Source organism: Orycteropus afer, unplaced genomic scaffold, assembly GCF_000298275.1.
Source record: "Orycteropus afer afer isolate SDZICR_OR568_19922 unplaced genomic scaffold, OryAfe1.0 scaffold00146, whole genome shotgun sequence".
NCBI classification, from domain to species: Eukaryota; Metazoa; Chordata; class Mammalia; order Tubulidentata; family Orycteropodidae; genus Orycteropus; species Orycteropus afer.
The window spans coordinates 8339587-8357648 of NW_006921733.1; positions in this window are offsets into that span (position 1 = coordinate 8339587).

The following is an 18062-nucleotide window of genomic DNA, read 5'->3' on the forward strand; positions in this document are numbered from 1 at the left end:
ATTGATTAAGTATGGGGAAAGGTTACAACCCTGACACACTCCCTTCTTGATTTTAAATCATGTAGTGTCTCCTTGTTCCATTCAAACGACAGCCACCTGGTCAAGTACAGGTTCCTATGAGTACAATCAAGTGTTTAGGAATTCTCATTCTTCTCAATGTTACCCATAATTTGTCATGATCCACACAATCAAATGTCTTTCCACAGTCAATAAAACACGAGTAAACATCTTTCTGGTATTCTTTGCCTTGAGCCAAGATCCATCTGACAGTAGCTATGATATCCCTTGTTCCACGTCCTCTTTTGAATCCAGCTTGCACCTCTGGAAGCTCTTTGCCAATATACTGCTATAACCATTTTTGAATTATCTTCAGTAAGATCTTACTTGTGTGCGATATTAATGATATTGTTCAATAATTTCCACATTGTGTGAGATCACCTTTCTTTGGAATGGGTACAAATATGGATCTCTTCCAGTCAATTGGCCAGGTAGCTGTCTTCCAAATCTCTTGGCATAACCTAATGAGTGCCTCTAGTGGAACATCCATTTGTTGAAATATTTCAGTGAGGTACTCATCTCAATGAGGTACTCATCTAAATGAGGTACTAAGTTATAAAAAATTACTCAACTTGAAATTATTTAAACTTACTTTGAAACCTAAGTATTCCAAAACTTTTGGTGCTGAGAAAAAGCAGTCCATAGAGTGAAATTCATAGCAATAAATGTTTACATTAAAAGGAAGATCTAAAATCAATAACTTAAAATGACAACTTGAAGAAATAGTCTAGTGCTAGGAGCTCTGGTAGCATAGTGCCTAAGGAACTTGACTGCTAATCAGAAGGCTGGAGGTTCAAACCCACCAGCCACTCCTCGGAAGGAAGGTTGGGCAATCTACTTCCGTAGTGATACTGCCTAGGCAACCCAAGGTGGGGTCGCTGAGTCGGGGCTGACTCGACGGCACATAACAACAACAACAACAACTTATGGTTATACCATAAATGGATGGCTTTAACAAACAAATTTTATATTCTCTCAGTTTTGAAAGCTAGAATTCTGAATTCAGGGTGTTGACTCTTGGAGAAGTCTTTCTCTCTCGGTCATCTCTGAAGGAATGTCCTTGTCTATTCTGAAATTCTGCTCCTGGGTGATCTTCATGTGGCTTGGCTTCTCTCTTTCCCAATCTCTGCTTGCTAGTCTGCCTGTTCAATCTTTTATGCCTGGAAAGAGATTGACTTAAGACACACACACTAATTCTTCCTCATTAACATAACAAAAATAACCCATTCCCAAAAGAAATGATAAATACAGAGATTGTGGTTCAGATATACAACACACATATTTTGGGGACAGACGATTCAATTTATAACATTCCACCTTTTAGTCCTCCAAAATTCATGCTTTTCCCACATGTAAAATACATTCACCCCATCACATTATCTCAGGAATCTTAAATTAACTCCAAATTCTAAATTGCATCTTCTAAGTCATCAAAGTCAAATATGAGTGAGACTTCAAGTGTATTACATCTTGGGGAAAAAATCCTCTTCATCTCTAAACCAGTGAAACCTATACTACAATGTATCTGTTTCCAAGTACAAACCACAACAAGGCAGGCATTTCCATTAAAAATGTGAGAAATTGTAGGAAAAGAAAGGATAAGAGGCACTAAGCAAGTCCCAAACCCAGCAGAACAATTTACATTAGCTATCATGGTTTGAAAATAATCCTCTATTCTCTAAGATCACCTAGGAAATGGTCCTGCCCTCTAGACTCTGGGTATTGGGCATGCTCTCTCCATTCTAGGTGGAGGACTCACAGCCTTGAGCTTCAGCTCCTCTTTCCAGGCCCCCTGGAAACTCCTTTTTCCCTGGCTTTTCGTGGCCCCATTCTCCAAGAGAATCTGAATGTTGACCTCAACTCCTCAGCTCCAGAAAAGTTGATTCTTTTGCCCCTTGGGTATGGTAACACTACCCTCTCAATTTTGAGCAATGGTCTTATCATCCTGAAATACCTTAACAGCAGCCCCACACTCCAGAAACAAATTGTCTATTATGCAACTCTTTGACACTTTGGAATCTGTGACCCCAAACTTTGTGATCCTGCTTTCTGTGCTCCTTCCAACAGTCCTGCTGATCTCTAAGCTGCTCTAGGGAGGGTCCTTTTGTTTTCTTGGAGGCTAACACATGTAGCTCCTTTGGCCTTTTTCTCGCCTGTAGAATTCCAAGAAACTGTATTCTTTCCTTTTGTTCTTTCTCTATCCCTTTCAGTCTAAGATCATGGGTTTTCTGCTGTGGTATTTGGTTAGGTCAATCAGTAACAGCCTTAATCTCTTTAACAACAGTTTGTGTAGCCATGTCCTTGGTGAGCATTCTAGGATTCATGTCCTTAGTTTATACAACAGAATTTTCAAATCTTCTAAGTTCTGTTTTCATTTTATAGTTCATTTTTAATACATCTCTTTCAGCTCACATTTTACTATAAGTGGCACCACACATCCCTTTTATGATCTTCCTTAGAATCTCATCAGCCATATATCCAAGTTCATCACTTACAAGCTCTTCTTTCTACAAAATATTTAAACATAATTCATAGTAGACCTTTACCAAAGCTCATCTTTCCAACATTGTCCAATCACATGCCGATCATTTCTTTTTAAAGTCTCACCAGAAGCACATTTAAAGTCCACATTTCTAGCAACATTGTGTTGTTGACACCATATGAATTCTCTAAGACTATAGAGACTCTCTGTAGCTCTCCTCATTTCCTTCTGAGCACTGAACAGATTTGCTTTTGGTATCCATAATTTTAGCAAGAGTCTCTTCAAGGCAATCTAGATTTTTACTATTAGACACCTTAAAAACTCTTCAAGTCTCTACCGATTACCCAATTCCAAAACCACTTCCACATTTTACATATCTGTTAGAACAACACTCCCGGTCTTCATTTCCCAGGGCTATTACTACATAAGTACCAAAAGTGGATGGCTTCAACACATAGAAATTTATTTTCTCACAATTTAAGAAGATAGAATTCTGAATTCAGGATGCTGGCTCTAGGGGAAGGCTTTCTCTCTGTGACAGCTCTGGAAGAAGGTTTTTGTCTCTTCTGAGCTTCTGCTCCTGGGCAAACTTCCATGTGACTCAATGTTTCTGTTTCCCCAGATTTTTTGTTTATTCTTTGATATCTTAATGAGATTGACACCAAAAACAAACAAACAAAAAGTTGGAGAGACTGATTTAAGACACACACTACACTAATCCAGTCTCATTAACATAACAAAGACAACTCATTCCCAAATGGGATTATAACCACAGGCATAGAGGTTCCAATTTACAACACATATATTTTGAGGACACAATTCAATTCATAACAAGTAAAAAGAGTAAAATATGACCAAAACTACCAGAAGAATGGAAATAATTAAGATAGGCAGGGAAAGGCAATATTCAATAAGGGGAGGTCAGCACAATATGATCTAAGTGGTGGAAGGCATAGGGAGGAGCACAAGAGTTAAAGGTAACAAAGGTAAATGGTATTACATACACAATCCTTCAGTAATAGTAACAACAATAATTTATAAGGGAATGCATAGATAGACAATCTGGACAGGGGTGGCAAGTTGAATTGGACTACATCCATGAATATATATAAGTTTGACAGAATATATATAGGTTTGACAGAGGTTATTTCTACCTACATATTTATATGTGCTGCAAAGTAGTATTGCATACAGGGCACAACATTATGAAAATGTCTTGTTGTGATTTTTAGGTACCATTGAGTCAGCTATGATTCATAACAACCCTATGTACAACAGAATGAAATACCTCCTGGTCCTCCACCATCCTCACAATCCTTCTTATTTTTGATCCCATTGTCGCAGCCACTGTCAATCTATCTCCCTGAAGATCTTCCCCATTTTCATTGACTCTCTACTTTCCCTAGCAAGATATCTTTCTCCAGGGACTGGTCCTTTCTGACAACATGAGACAAAGTTTGGCCATTCTCACTTCTGAAAAGCATTCTAGCCATATTTCCTCCAAGACAGATTTCTTTATTCTTCTTGCTGTCCACAGTATTTCCAGTATTTGCCAATGCCACAATTCAAAGACATAAATTCTTCTTCAGACTTCCTTATTCCTTGTCTAGCTTTCATATGCATATGTGGTGATTGAAAATGCCAGGGCTTGAGTCAGGAGCACCTTTGTTTCAAAGTGATACTTGGCTCTTTGACACGTAGCGTAGTGTAGGCACTTGACTGCTAACCAGAAGGTTCAAACCCACCAGCCACTAGTCGGAAGGAAGGTTGGGCAATCTACTTCTGTAGTGATACCACCTTGGAAACTTAAGGAGGGGTGGCTATGAGTCGGGTCTGACTCGAAGGCACATAACAACAACAATCTGCAGCAGATTTGCCCAGTGAAGTGTGTCTTCTGATTTCTTCACTGCTGCTTCCATGGGTGTTGATTGTAGAACCAAGTAAAATGAAATTCCTGACAATTTCTATCTTTTCTCCTTTTATCGTGATATTGCTTATTGGTCCAGTTGTGAAGGTTTTTGTTCTCTTTATGTTGAAGTGTAAGCCATACTGAATTGTGTAGTCTTTGATGTTCATCAGTAAATGCTTCAAGTCTTCTTCACTTTCAGCAATCAAGGTTGTGTCGTCTGCATGTTGTCAGTTGTTAATGAGTCTTCCTCCAATCCTGATGCTGTGTTTTTCTTCATATTGTCCAGCTTCTCAGATTATTTGCTCAGTGTGGTAGTTAAGGTTGTCAGTTTATATGTCAACTTGGCTGGGCCTGGTTTTGAGTGGTCAGACAGGTGGTGGTAGTTATTCTTCTTTGTTCAAGCCATCCTATTTGTGGTATATTTCTGATAGAGCATGAAGTAACCAAAATACTCAGTGTATAAATTGAATAAGTATGGTGAAACGGTACAACTTGATGCACACTTTTCCTGATTTTAAACCATTCAGTATCTCCTTGCTCTCTTTGAATGACTGCCTCTTGTTCTATGGATAGGTTTCACATGGGCACAATTAAGTGTTCTGAAATTCCCATTCTTTGTGATGTCATCCACACTTTGTTATGATCTGCACAGTCAAATGCCTTTGCAAGACAATAAACCACAAATAAACATCTTACTGGTATTCTTAGCTTTCAGCCAAGGTCCATCTGACATCAGCAATGATATCCCTCATTCCACTTCTGAATCCAGCTTGAATTTCTGCCAGGCCACTGTCAATATGCTGCTGCAATTATTTTTTAATTATCTTCAGCAAAACTTTACTTGCATGTGATATTACTGATATTGTTTGATAATTCCCAAATTCTGTTGAATCACCTTTCTTTGGAGTGGGCACCAATAGGAATCTCTTCCAGTTAATTGGCCAAGTATCTGTCTTCCAAATTTCTTGGCGTAAATGAGTGAGGATCTCCAGTGCTGCATCCCTTTGTTGAAACATCTCAGTGGGTATTCCATCAATTACTGGAGCCTTGTTTTTTGTCAGTGCCTTCAGTAAAGCTTGGATTTATACCATTGCTTCTTGATCATATGCTACCTCCTGAAATGGTTGAACTTCATCCAGTTTTTTTTTGGTACAGTGGCTGTGTATTCCTTCCATTTTCTTTTGGTATTTCCAGAATTGTTCAATATTTTATCTGTAAAATGCATTGCAGTTTGAGGTTTGAAGCTTTTCTTCACTTCTTTCAGCTTGAGAAATGCCAAGATTGTTCTCCCTTCTGGTTTTCAAACTCCAAGTATTTTCACATTTCATTATAATACTTTATTTGGTCTTCTCTAGTCACCCTTTGAAATTTTCTGTTCAGCTCTTTTGCTTCATGATTTCTTGCAATCTCTTTAGCTACTCTACATTCAAGAGAAAGTTTCAGAATCTCTTCTGGCATCTATTTTGTTATTTTCTTCCTTTCCTTTTTAATGCCATTTTACTTTGTTCATGTATGATGCTCTTAATGTCATCCCACAATGTGTCTGGTCTTCAGTCATTGATGTTCAGTGAGTCAAATCTATTCTTCGGAGGGTCTCTAAATTAAGGTGGGATATAACCAAGGTTATATTTTGGATCTTATGGACTTGTTTTAATTTTTTAACTTTCAACTTGAACTTGCATAAGAGCAATTGATGGTCTGTTCTACAATTAGCTCCTGGCCTCATTCTGACTGATAATATTCACTTCTCCATCACTTCTTTCCACAGATGTAGTTGATCAGATTTCTGTGTATTCCATCTATGAGGTACCCACGTACAGTCATTGTTTATGATGTTGAAAGAAGGTATTAGCAATAAATAAGTTGTTGGTCTTGCAAAATTCTATCATGTTATCTCCAGCATCATTTATATAAGAAAAAAAAAAGAAACCTCACTGCTGTCAAGTTCGATCCGACTCATAGTGACCTCTCCTTGGGTTTCCAAGGTGGTATCATTATGGAAGTAGATTGCCAAAACTTCCTTCCAAGGAGTGGCTAGTGGGTTTGAACCACTAGCCTTCTGGTTAGCAGTCAAATATCTTAGGCACTAAGGCCATATTTTCCAACTACTAATGCTTCTTCTTTGTTCCAAATGTTTTTATTTTATTTTATTCAGGTGTAAACATACACAACCAGACATTCGCCAACATAACAACTTCCACTTTTACAGCTCAGGGACATAGATGACATTTTTCATGATGTGCTACCATTATTGCTATCCTTTTCCAAAATATTCCAACACTATTATCAGAAACTCAATGCCCAACAAACAAAAGCTTCTTGTTTCTCCCATTCCTCTTACCCTTGGTAACCACTAATAATCTTTGGTATATAGATAGATAGATAGATAGATAGATAGATAGATAGACAGACAGATAGATAGATTGCCCAATCTTCCTTCTGAGGAGTGGCTGGTGGATTTGAACCACCAGACTTACGTTTAGCAGTCAAATGCCTTAGGTACTACACCACCAGAGCTCTCTCTCTCTCTCTCTCTCTTTTTTTTTTTTGGTTTCTAGGAATTTAGCCTCTGCTCTTCTCTCATCCCTGGTAACCAACAAAGAAACTTTTCTTCTATGTATAAGCTTTTCCTTGAAGTTTTACAATAGGGACAGATACAATATTTGTCCTTCTGTGACTGACTTATTTCAGTCAGCATAATACCCTCCAAATTCATCCATGTGATGTGGTGTTTTGCAGATTCTACATTATTCTTTAGGGTTGTATAGTATTCAATTGTGTGTATGTACCACAGTGTGCTTATCCATCACTTGGTTAATGGGCACTTAGGTTGTTTCCATCTCTTTGTTATTGTGAATAGTGCTGCAATGAACTTGGGTGTGCATATACCTGTGTCCTCTCTCTCACTTCTTTAGGACATATACCTAGTAATGGGATTGCTGGATCAAATGGCATCTCTATTTTCAACTTTTTAAGGAATCGCCATACCAATTTCCACAGTGGTTGTATTGTTTTACAGTCAAACCAGCAGTGTATGAAAGTCCCAATCTCTCCACATCCTCACCAGAATTTGTTATTTTCTGTCTTGTTCAACTTTGCTATTGATGCTATCGCATGGTTGTTTTGATTTGCATCTCTTTAGTAGTGAATGATTGCAAACATTTCTTTATGTGTTTGCTGTCTATCTTCTTTGATGTTCATGTCTTCTGCCAAGTTTTTAGTTGTATTGTTGATGTCGAGGTGTTGAAGTAATCTACAAATTTTAGAGATAAATCCCTTGTGAGATAGATATATTTTTCCATTCCATATTTTCTTTTTTTACTCTTTCAGAGAAGTCTTTTGATGCACTTAATAATTTAATTTTCAGAAGGTCTTAATCATTCAGTTTATCTTCTGTTGTTTGTGCATTTCGGGTTATGGTTGATAGTTTATTTATGCCATAAATTATGGTCCCTAAGTTTGTCCTTATTTTTTTCTTTGATGAAATTTATAATTTTAGGTTTCACATTTACATCTTTGATCCATCTGGAATTAGTTTTTGTGTATTGCTGAGTTATGGATCTTGTTTCATTTTTCTGCAAATGGACATCCAGTTTTGCCAGCACCATTTTGAAAGAGACTATCTCTTCTGTAGTTAATGGATTTTGGCCCTTTGTCAAAGATAACTGACCATATGTCGATAGATCGATTTCTGGGTTCCCAATTCTGTTCCACTAATCTATATGTCTATCATTGTACCAATATCAGGCTGGGTTTTGACTACTGTGGCTGTGTAGTAGGTTTTGAGATCCAGGAGTGTGAGACCTCCTACGTAGGGTTTCTTCAGTCGTGTTTTGGTTCTCCTTTCCATATAAAATTAGTGATTAGTTTTCCCATGTCTTTAAAGAATATTGATAGAACCTGGATCAGAATTGAATTGAATGCATAGATTGTTTTGGATAGTATTGAAATTTTCACAATGTTCAGTCTTCCTATCCATGAACCCAGTATGTTCTTCCATTTAAGTATATTTCTTATAGTTTCTTGAAGTAATGTTTTGTAGTTTTTTTGTACAGGTTTTTGTGTTCCTGGTAAGATTTATTCCCAAATATCTCATCTTTTTGGTAGCTATTATAAATGGTATTGATTCCCTGATTTCCTTTTTCAGAGACCTCTTTGCTGGTATAGAGGAATCCAACTGAATTTTGTATGTTGATCTTGTATCCTGCCATTATACCAAATCTCTCAATTAGTTCCAGTAGTTTTCTTGCAGAGTCTCTAGGGTTTTCAATATATGGGATCATATCATCTACAAATAAGGATAGTTTTACTTCTTCCTTACAAATTTTGATGCTTTTGATTTCTTTTTCTTGCCTTATTGCCCTGGCTAGGACTTCCAATAAAATGTAGAACAGAAGTGGAGATGGATGGCATCCTTGTCTGGTTCCTGTTCACAAGGGAAATGGTTTCAGTCCCTCTCCATTGAGAATAATGTTGGCTGTTGGTTTTTCACATATGCAATTTATTATGTTGAGGGATTTCCCTTCCATTCCTATTTTTGTGAGACTTTTTTTTTTTTTTTTAAATCAGAAGTGGGTGTTGGACTTTATCAAATGCCTTTTCTGAATCGATTGATACAAATATGGTGGTTCTTTTTATTTTATTTTACTTATGTAATGGATTACTTTTTTTTAAAATATTGAACAATACTTGCATACCTGGTATAAATCCCACTTGGTCATGATGTATTATTTTTTTGATATGTTGTTGGAATCTATTGGCTAGGATTTTGTTGAAGATTTTTACATCTATATTCATGAGGGATATTGGTCTATAGTTTTCCTTTCTAGTTATGTCTTTGCCTGGTTTTGGTATCAGGGTTATGGTTGCTTCATAAAATGAATTTGGGAGGATTCCATCCTTTTCTCTGTTCTGGAATAATTTGAGTAAGATTGATGTCCATTTTTAACTGAATGATTGGTAGAATTCTCCAGTGAGACCATTTGGGCGGGAAGTTTTTTTGTTGGTAATTTTTTATGACCATTTCAATGTTTTCTTTTGTCATGAGTCTCTTCAAATTTTCTATCTCAGTCTGTGTTTGTTTAGGTAGGTAGTGTATTTCTAGAAATCTGTCTGTTTCTTTGATGTTTTCTAATTTGTTGGAGTACAATAGTGAATAATATCCTAATATTATTCTTTTTATTTCTGTTGCTTCTGTTGTGACATCACTCGTTTTATTTCTTACTCATGTTATTTGCATCTTCCCCTTCTTTTCCTTTGTTAAGTTTGCCAGTGGCTTGTCGATTTTATTAGTCTTTAAAAAACCAACTTCTGATCCTGTGATCTTTTTTATTGCCTTCCTATTTTCTGTTCCATTTATTTTTGCTTGAATCTTTATTATTTCCTTTCTTCTCATGACTGAAGACTTTTTTTTTTTTCTCTCTTCTTTTTCAAATTGTTGGAGATGCTGAGTTAAGGTACTTATTTTGTCTCTTTCTTCTTTTTTGATGTGTGCATCTATTGCTGTAAATTGCTCTCTGATCATTGTTTTTGCTGTGTCCCAAAGATTTTGGTATGTTGTGTTCTCATTCTCATTTGATTAAAAAAATGTATTTTATTTTATTCCTTCTATTACACTCAGTGTTTTTTGAGTACAGTGTTATTCAGTTTCCTTGTGTTTGCTTCTTTTCCATTGGTCTTCCTAATGTTGATTTCTATTTTTATAACATTATGATCTGAGAAAATGTTTTGTAGTATTTCAATGTTTTAAAATTTATTGAGGCTTGATTTGTGGCCTAACATATGGTCAGTCCTGGAGTATTTTCCATGTGTGCTGGAAAAATGCATATTTTGCTGTTGTTGTTGAAGTGCTCTGTAGATGTCTATAAGGTGAAGTTGGTTGATCGTATTGTTTTGTTCTGCATCTTTGTTGAGTTTGTGTCCAGATGTTCTACCTTTTATTGAAAGTGCATTAAAGTTTCCTACTATGACTGTGGAGCCATCTGTTTGTGTTTTTGATTCTGTTAAAATCTGCTTTAAATATTTTGGGGCTCCTTCTTTGGGTGTTTAGATATTTATTATGTTTATGTACTCTTGTTCAACTAATCTTTTAATCATTATATAATGTCCTTCCTTGTCTCTTATGGTCATTTTTGTCTTAAAGTCTATTTTATCAGAAATTAATATTGCCACTCCTTCTTCCTTTTGGTTGCCATTAGCTTGGCATATCTTTTTCCAACCTTTAATTTTTAGTCTATTTTTGTCTTTGTGCCTAAGGTGAGTTTCTTGTAGACAACATTTTGATGGGTTATGTTTTCTTATCCAATCTGCAACCCTCCATCTCTTGAGTGGTGGATTTAATCCATTTACATTCAATGTAATTATCAACAAGTATGGATTTATTGTTGCCATTTTGTTTTGTGCTTTTTTGTGGTGTTGCTGATTTCTTTGTTCCATATAATATTTTGTGCTGAGCTAATTTTGTTTATGAGTCATGTTATCATCTCCTCCATTGGTGTTGTTTTATTTTGATGTGGTTTATTATTTTTCTTTGAGATTACCCTATAATTTATCATTTTCTCCCCTAGTTTGCAGCAATCTGTTCTATCTCACAGTTGTCTTGACTTCTGCACCATTTAGAACTTCTGTAACTACACTATTTATTCCCTCTTTTTGGCTTGTAACTGTCCTCATTTACTAATTGATGTCTCTGGTTCCCTGTTTACAACCTTGTAACTTTATTTTACTTTGGATACTTCTATAACTGGGCTGGTTTTTGAGTTATGTTGTCATGCATGCTAATCATCAGTTGTTGTTTGCTATTATTGGTTCTCTGCCAGAAGGATTCCTTTTAGCATCTTCGGTAAATTTGGTCTGGTTTTTAACAAATTACCTTAATTTCTGCTTATCTGGAGATCTCCTAATTGCACCCTCACATTTGATAGACAATTTTGTGGCTATGTAATTCTTGGTTGGAGTCCCCCTCTCCCCAGGGTTTTACAAATATCATCCCATTGCCTTTGTACCTGCATGGTTTCTGCCGAGAAATCATAGATTACTCTTATTGGTTGTCTTTTGTAGGTAACTTTTTATTTTCCTCATGCTGCTTTCAGGACTCTATGTCTTTAGTTTTGGTGAGTTTGCTGATGATATGTCTTGGTGATTTTATTATGGGATCTATCCTGTTTGGGGTTCATTGAACTGCTTCAATGGACATACTTTGGTCTTTCATCATATCAGGGAAATTTTCTTCCAACAAATCTTTGACAATTTTCTTTGTGGTATTAATCTATCACTTCCTGTTCCAGAATTCTGATTACACAAAAGTTATTCCTCTTGTTGGGATCCCACTTGAATCTTAGGATTTCTTCATTATGTTTTGATATTTTGTCTGATTGATTCCTTAACAAAGTAGTATTGAGGTATCTGTCTTCAATCTCATTAATTTTGTCTTCCTTTGATTCGATTCTCCTCCTGTGTTTGTTCAAAGTGTTATCTATTTCTGAAATATTAGTATTAATCTTCTGGATTTCTGTTTTTTGTCTTCGTATCTTTCTAATTTTTTTGTTTATTTTGTCAATTTGTTCTTATATTGTTTCTCTAGAGCTTTGTCTGTTTTCCTTAAATTTGTCAGTGTTTTCCTTGATCTGTCTCTCAATCCATTGAAGTACCCAAATATAATTCTTTTGAATTTCTCCTCAGGGAATTCCAATGCTGCATCTTCCTCAGGGATGTTTTCTGAGTTTGTATCTTGGTCCCTTGTTTCTTCTATTTTATCTTGCTTTGTGTGTGTATGTGAGCTGTGATGGTCTGTTGTCTCCAAGAGATTGTGATGTTGTTCTATTTATGTTTAATTTGTGGTTGTATGTTGGTGTGATTAATGCAAGAATTTTTCCCTTTATTTTGTTTTGATATATCTGTGTCATCAGGGTACTGTGCTCCTGTATTTGCTAGTTGTTAACACTTAAGACACTCACCACCTCTCTCCTGCTGGATGTGATAGAGAATGAGAGTATATATACAGCTCTGTTAGCTGTTTATAAAGGGCAGGGGAGGGTGTGTTAAGCTTATATTAGCCTCTGTTTCATTGGTCAGTTGGTGCAAAAGTAAATGGTGGCCCTCAGTAGGTGGGGCTGCAGGATGTGAAGTTATAGTTGGGTGGGTTGTTTTGGAATGGTTGACGACTCCCACTCAGATAAAAAAATAAAAAGAGAAAAAAGAAAAAAACAACAAAACAAAACAAGAGAATGAAAAACTCATATTGCATAAACAAACAGAAACAATCACAAAAGAAAAAAGAAAAATCCAATAAATGAGAAGATAAATTTTCAAAATATAATACAAAGGGATAAAAGAAAGATAATGAGAAAAAGAATAAGGGTGAAAAAAGACATAATATTTGAGGAAAATGGAATGAACAAGAGTAAAAGATTAGGGAAAACTGCAAAAGAAAGAGATTGGGAGAGCTAAAAGAAAGAAAAAGGAAGGGGATGAGAAAAAGGGAAGAGAAAAAAAAAGAAGGAAAAGAAAAAAAAAAGCAAAAACCAAGAATCAAGACTAGAAAGAGAGAGAGAGAGAAAAAGGAAGAAAGGAGGAAGATAAATAGAATAATTTAAAAGCAAACACACACACACACACACACACAACTGTGGTGGGCATGGCAAGGCACACAAACTCTGCCATGGCACACATTGGGATGGATCCCCTGCAGGTCAAGAAGGTGGGTGGAGGTAGGAGGATGGCCACACTCCTGTTCACCAAGAGGGCTCAGGGCACAAGAGTAACAAGGGGAATATTGCACCTCTCCAGTCATCAGTCTCCAGGGTGGTTGTCTGTGCGGTCCTTGACAAGCAGAGTCCACTCCCAGGTCACAGTGCAATCAAGAATGCTACCTACACACATCTGAACAGCTGAACCAGCTGTTTGGAAACATCCAAAATGGATGCATCCTCAGGACATCTACTGGCTGACCCCAGGTCCATCCGTCCCCTTCCTCACTGTTTTACCTTCTGGTCATCAGGCAACAATGCAGTCCTTGCCCATGCAGCCTTTGCTGAGCACAGCCAATTCTTAGTTGCTATTGGGAAATATTCAAAAAGATTGTGCCCTCAGGACAGCTGGCAGTCTACAGCTGTGTTTGTCTCCTTACTTACTGTTTCATTCAGGTTCTTCTTCTAGTTGGTATTTAATCCACTTCTTTATCCTTCCCTTCAAAGCTCAGGGTTCTAGGATTGTCTTCTGTATTGGTTTCAATTTGTTTCTCATTGTTTTGTTGTAGAGAGTCTGTGTAGCTTGTTTGCCTATTCTGCTTTCTTGCTGATACTCCCCCTTGTTTCCAATTTTTGCATTTCAATAATCAGTAATTGTCAATAAATCTTGATTGCATGTTTGGTCAATGTCAGGCCTCAGAAGTTGGTAAAAGTCTTCAATTTCTTCATTTCTGGCTTGAATGTTTGGGATGTAAATTTGATCAATAGTAGTATTAACTGCTCTTCCTTGTAGATGTATTGATATTATCCTGGCACTGTCAGGATTGTGCTCCAGCATAGATTTTGAAATGTTCTATTTGATGATGAACGTGATGCTATTTCTCTTCAATTAGTCATAGCAGTCATAGTAAACCATATGATTGTCCAAATCAAAATGGCCAATATTATTCCATTTCAGCTAATGAATGCCTATGATATTTATATGTTTCATTTCATTTTTGACAACTCTCAATTTTCCTAGGTTCATATTTCTTACATTCCACTTTTGGATTATTAATTAATATTTGTCCATTTCTTCTAATTTTGATATGTGCCACATCAGCAAATGAAAGCTTTACTCCATCAATATCATAAAGGTTAACTCTACTTTAAGGATGCAGTTCTTCTCTAGTCATATTTTGAGTGACTTTGAATGTGAAGGGTTCATCCTCCAGCACTGTTGTTGTTGTTGTTATTTGCCATTGAGTTGGCCCCGACTCATAGCGACCCCTCCTTGGGTTTCCGAGGCAGTATCACTACAGAAGTAGGAATGCCCAACCTTCCTTCTGAGGAGTGGCTGGTGGGTTTGAACTGCCAGCCTTCTGGTTAGCAGTCAAGTGCCTTAGGCACTATGCTACCAGAGCTCCTGCCTCCGGCACTAGATGAGACAATGTTTCATGGCTATTTATAAACTTTTTCAGCAATATATCATACAGAGTTTCACTATTATTCATAAGGCTTTTAGTGGCCAATTTCCCAGTCTATCTTATTCTGGAAGCTCTACAGAATCTTGTTCCCATGAACAATCCTGTTGCTATTAGAAATTCTGGTGGAAAAGCTTTCATCATCACAGCAACACACAAGGTAGCACAGTAGGACAAAATGACAGATGAGTGATGGGAAGATGTCCTAGTCATAACTAAATACCTTGAGGGAGTGAGTTGCTGGGTGTGGAGGCTCAGGACCACAGGCTTGGGGGACACTAAGGTCAATTGGCATAACACTTCCCACAAAGACATTGTTCTACATCCTATTTGGTGAGTAGTGACTGGTGTCTTAAAAGCTTGTAAGTGGCTTCTAAGATACAACCAGTGAGCTCTCCCCACCTAGAGCAAATAAGAGTTAAGAACATGAAAGATTCAGAAAGCAATTAGTCTGAAAGACTAATGGAGTACATGAACACCAGCCTCTATGATCCTGACACCAGAAGAACTAGATGATGCCCACTGCTGATCATCCTGAAAATGATCACAATAAGAGGTCTTGGATAGTGTAGGGGAAAATGTGGAACAAAACTCAAAATAATAAAGAAAAGAAAAGAAAACCTAATCTTACTGGTCTTATGAGAGCTTGTAGAACTCCTGCAACTATAGCCTTTAGACACCCTTCAAGTTAGGAGCTGAACTTAATCACTGTGACCCTATAGGAACCCAAACAATATACAGATCTGTAAGGCAAACTCTAATATCAGGAGGGTATGCACTCACATACAGTCAAGCATATGAGATAAAGAGGATGGCACTTGCCAAGGGATAGAACTAGGAAAGGAGGAGGAGATAGGAAGGAAGAATGAAGGGAAGGGGTGGACAAAGGGACATGGATGAATGCTGTTACACTGTGGGGATTGAAGTAAATTTCACAAAACACGATGAGTATGGGTTGTTGAATGGAAAACCAATTTGCTCTGTAAATATTCATCCAAATCACAATTTAAAAAAAGATAAGAGCAGAAATAAATGAAATAGAATACAGAAAAACAATGCAAGGAGTCGACAAAACCAAAAGCTTTTTCTTTGAAAGGATCAATAAAATATACAAATCACTGGCTAGATTTAGCAAAAAAAAAAAAAAAAAAAAAATGGAGGTGCATTTCAATGAGGGTAAATAAGATTGCACAAAAGAAGCTTCCTTCTGGGCCTCAGCATAACGCTGTTGAGCATGAGTTTTATGTCATTGTTTTGGTTACATAGTGCCACTCTGACAAGAATATACCACAAATGGGATGAGTTTAACAGGAGTTTATTCTTACAATTTGGAGGTTTTAAGTCCGAGTTCAAAGTGCCAGTCTCCAGGGGCTGGGTGAAAGCACTTCAACCTTGGGCTTCAGCTCTGCCTCTTGCTCCTGGCCCACTGAAGCTGGAGGCTTTTCTTCACTCAGTTGCTGGCTGCTGAGACTGACAAAACCAAGGTCAACAAGTAATAAGGCAAATTCTGATATTACAAATCACACAGCAGTCCATTAATTCAAGTCCATTAAAAATCCCAAGATCGGCATAGCATGACAGGCTGCCGAACAATGACTTAGCTACAAGCAGGGTTCAAGCATGCTATAAGCTAGAGACCATTCTCAAAGCTACTTCTTATATATGAAAAACATACCACAACCCGAAACCAGCTACTCACTTGCTTGTGGTAAATCCTACCATGCAGCTGATTGCTTGTCTCATCATGGGGAATAACTACTGCCAGCTGCCCAGCCACTCAACCAGGCCCAGCCAAAATGACACATAACCTTAACTACCACAGTCATCATCTCTCTTCAAGACAAATTGAGGTGTCCTCATTGACTGGAGTCATGGCACTCCTCTGGCATATAACTCCTTAAACCTCAAAATGCTTACCATGTCTTTCTTCCAGCCCAGTGTCAAACTGGATAGAAGTATGCACATACTTGCTGCAGTATACTTGTGGGTTTTGAGCAGCTCCAAGGACAGCAGGCCAAGAGAGATAATCCTCAGAAATATTTATCAAAGTATACAGCAGAAAGACAGAGGTCAAGAGAAAGCTGTTCATTATTTCATGGTTATGGCTCTTGCTAGTTATCCCCAAGTGTATCAACAAAGTCAGTACTCCCACAAATAACCTTTTATTTAGGCTGCAGACCACTGACAACAAGCAAGATAATAACAAGACACAGAAGTTACATATGTAAAATAACCTGTCAGGAAGTTCCATTCAAACAGGAGGATTTTCCATTAATTACTCATAGGCGATAGATTCAAGAAAACCATATTTGTGATCATTGGCATTGTCCAGTGCCTGGGAATTCTGAGGAAATGAAATTCTGTGGGAGAGTAGGGAGGCTGTCACAGAAAACTACAGATCTACAAATCAGCTCTCAGGAGACTTGGAAATGTATTTCTTTTCAAGAACTGTGACAATACTTATTTCTGAAACTCAAGGTTATTGCAAAAATGCCACTCTTGTTATGATGTTTGATGTCATTAATGACACACATGAGGATCCAACTGCCTAAATCCAAAATAATCACAGCAACAAGAACACATATTTTCCTCTATTTCAACCAACAGTGAATCCCTTGGAACATCAGAGTGAAAGATAACATGTCTTTATAAGATTCCAATAAACTCTCTGTTGATAATGAGCATTCCACATGAAGAAGGAAGCAGAAGGTTTTTCAGTCCTGTGTAGAAGAGCCATCATGGCAACCTGTGTCCTGAACTGCTAAAGCCAATCATCTCCAGAGCTTTAGCTTCAGTAACTGACATAATCCTGCACATTGACTTCTCTACACAGAAAAATGTGCAGCTACCTGTTCTTTGGCACTAGAGTCAAGTATCAGACTACTCTACAATTCATCTAATTCCAAGGATAATTGGAAAAGTATATTATAATTCCTTACATTCAAGATTTCTCTGACAGGGGCATTCAATTATGTGAAATTTGCCAGTGTTGTCAGTAACGATCTGCACCACCCACATCCTATAATTATCAGAGAAAACCATATTTGTCCTTTTGTTCATTTCTCCTGATTCAACATGAAACCTTAGACTGAGTACCAGGGTATCAAAAATTGCTCAACTTGAATTGTTTCAAATTCCTTAGGAATGTAAATACTCACCCATGAAGATCACAGCCACGTGGTGAATCACTCTTGCTCAACAAAAATAGAACATATCTTATTGCTTAAACTCAATTGCCTCTGGACTGCAGCTTCACTTGTCCAAGAGTCAGTTGGTACTAGTTATAATCACCTTTAATCCATGGAATGGTGAATTTCTTGGCTGCATGCAGAGAAGAAAAGAGTCAAGTAATGAGACTGAGAAATGTCAGACGCTTTAGGTATTTTTTATCAATTTAGTGAGGTGGAAAGAATCGATAAGAGGGTCCACTTCAAAGTAAATGAATAACGTTATCATTTCCTCCT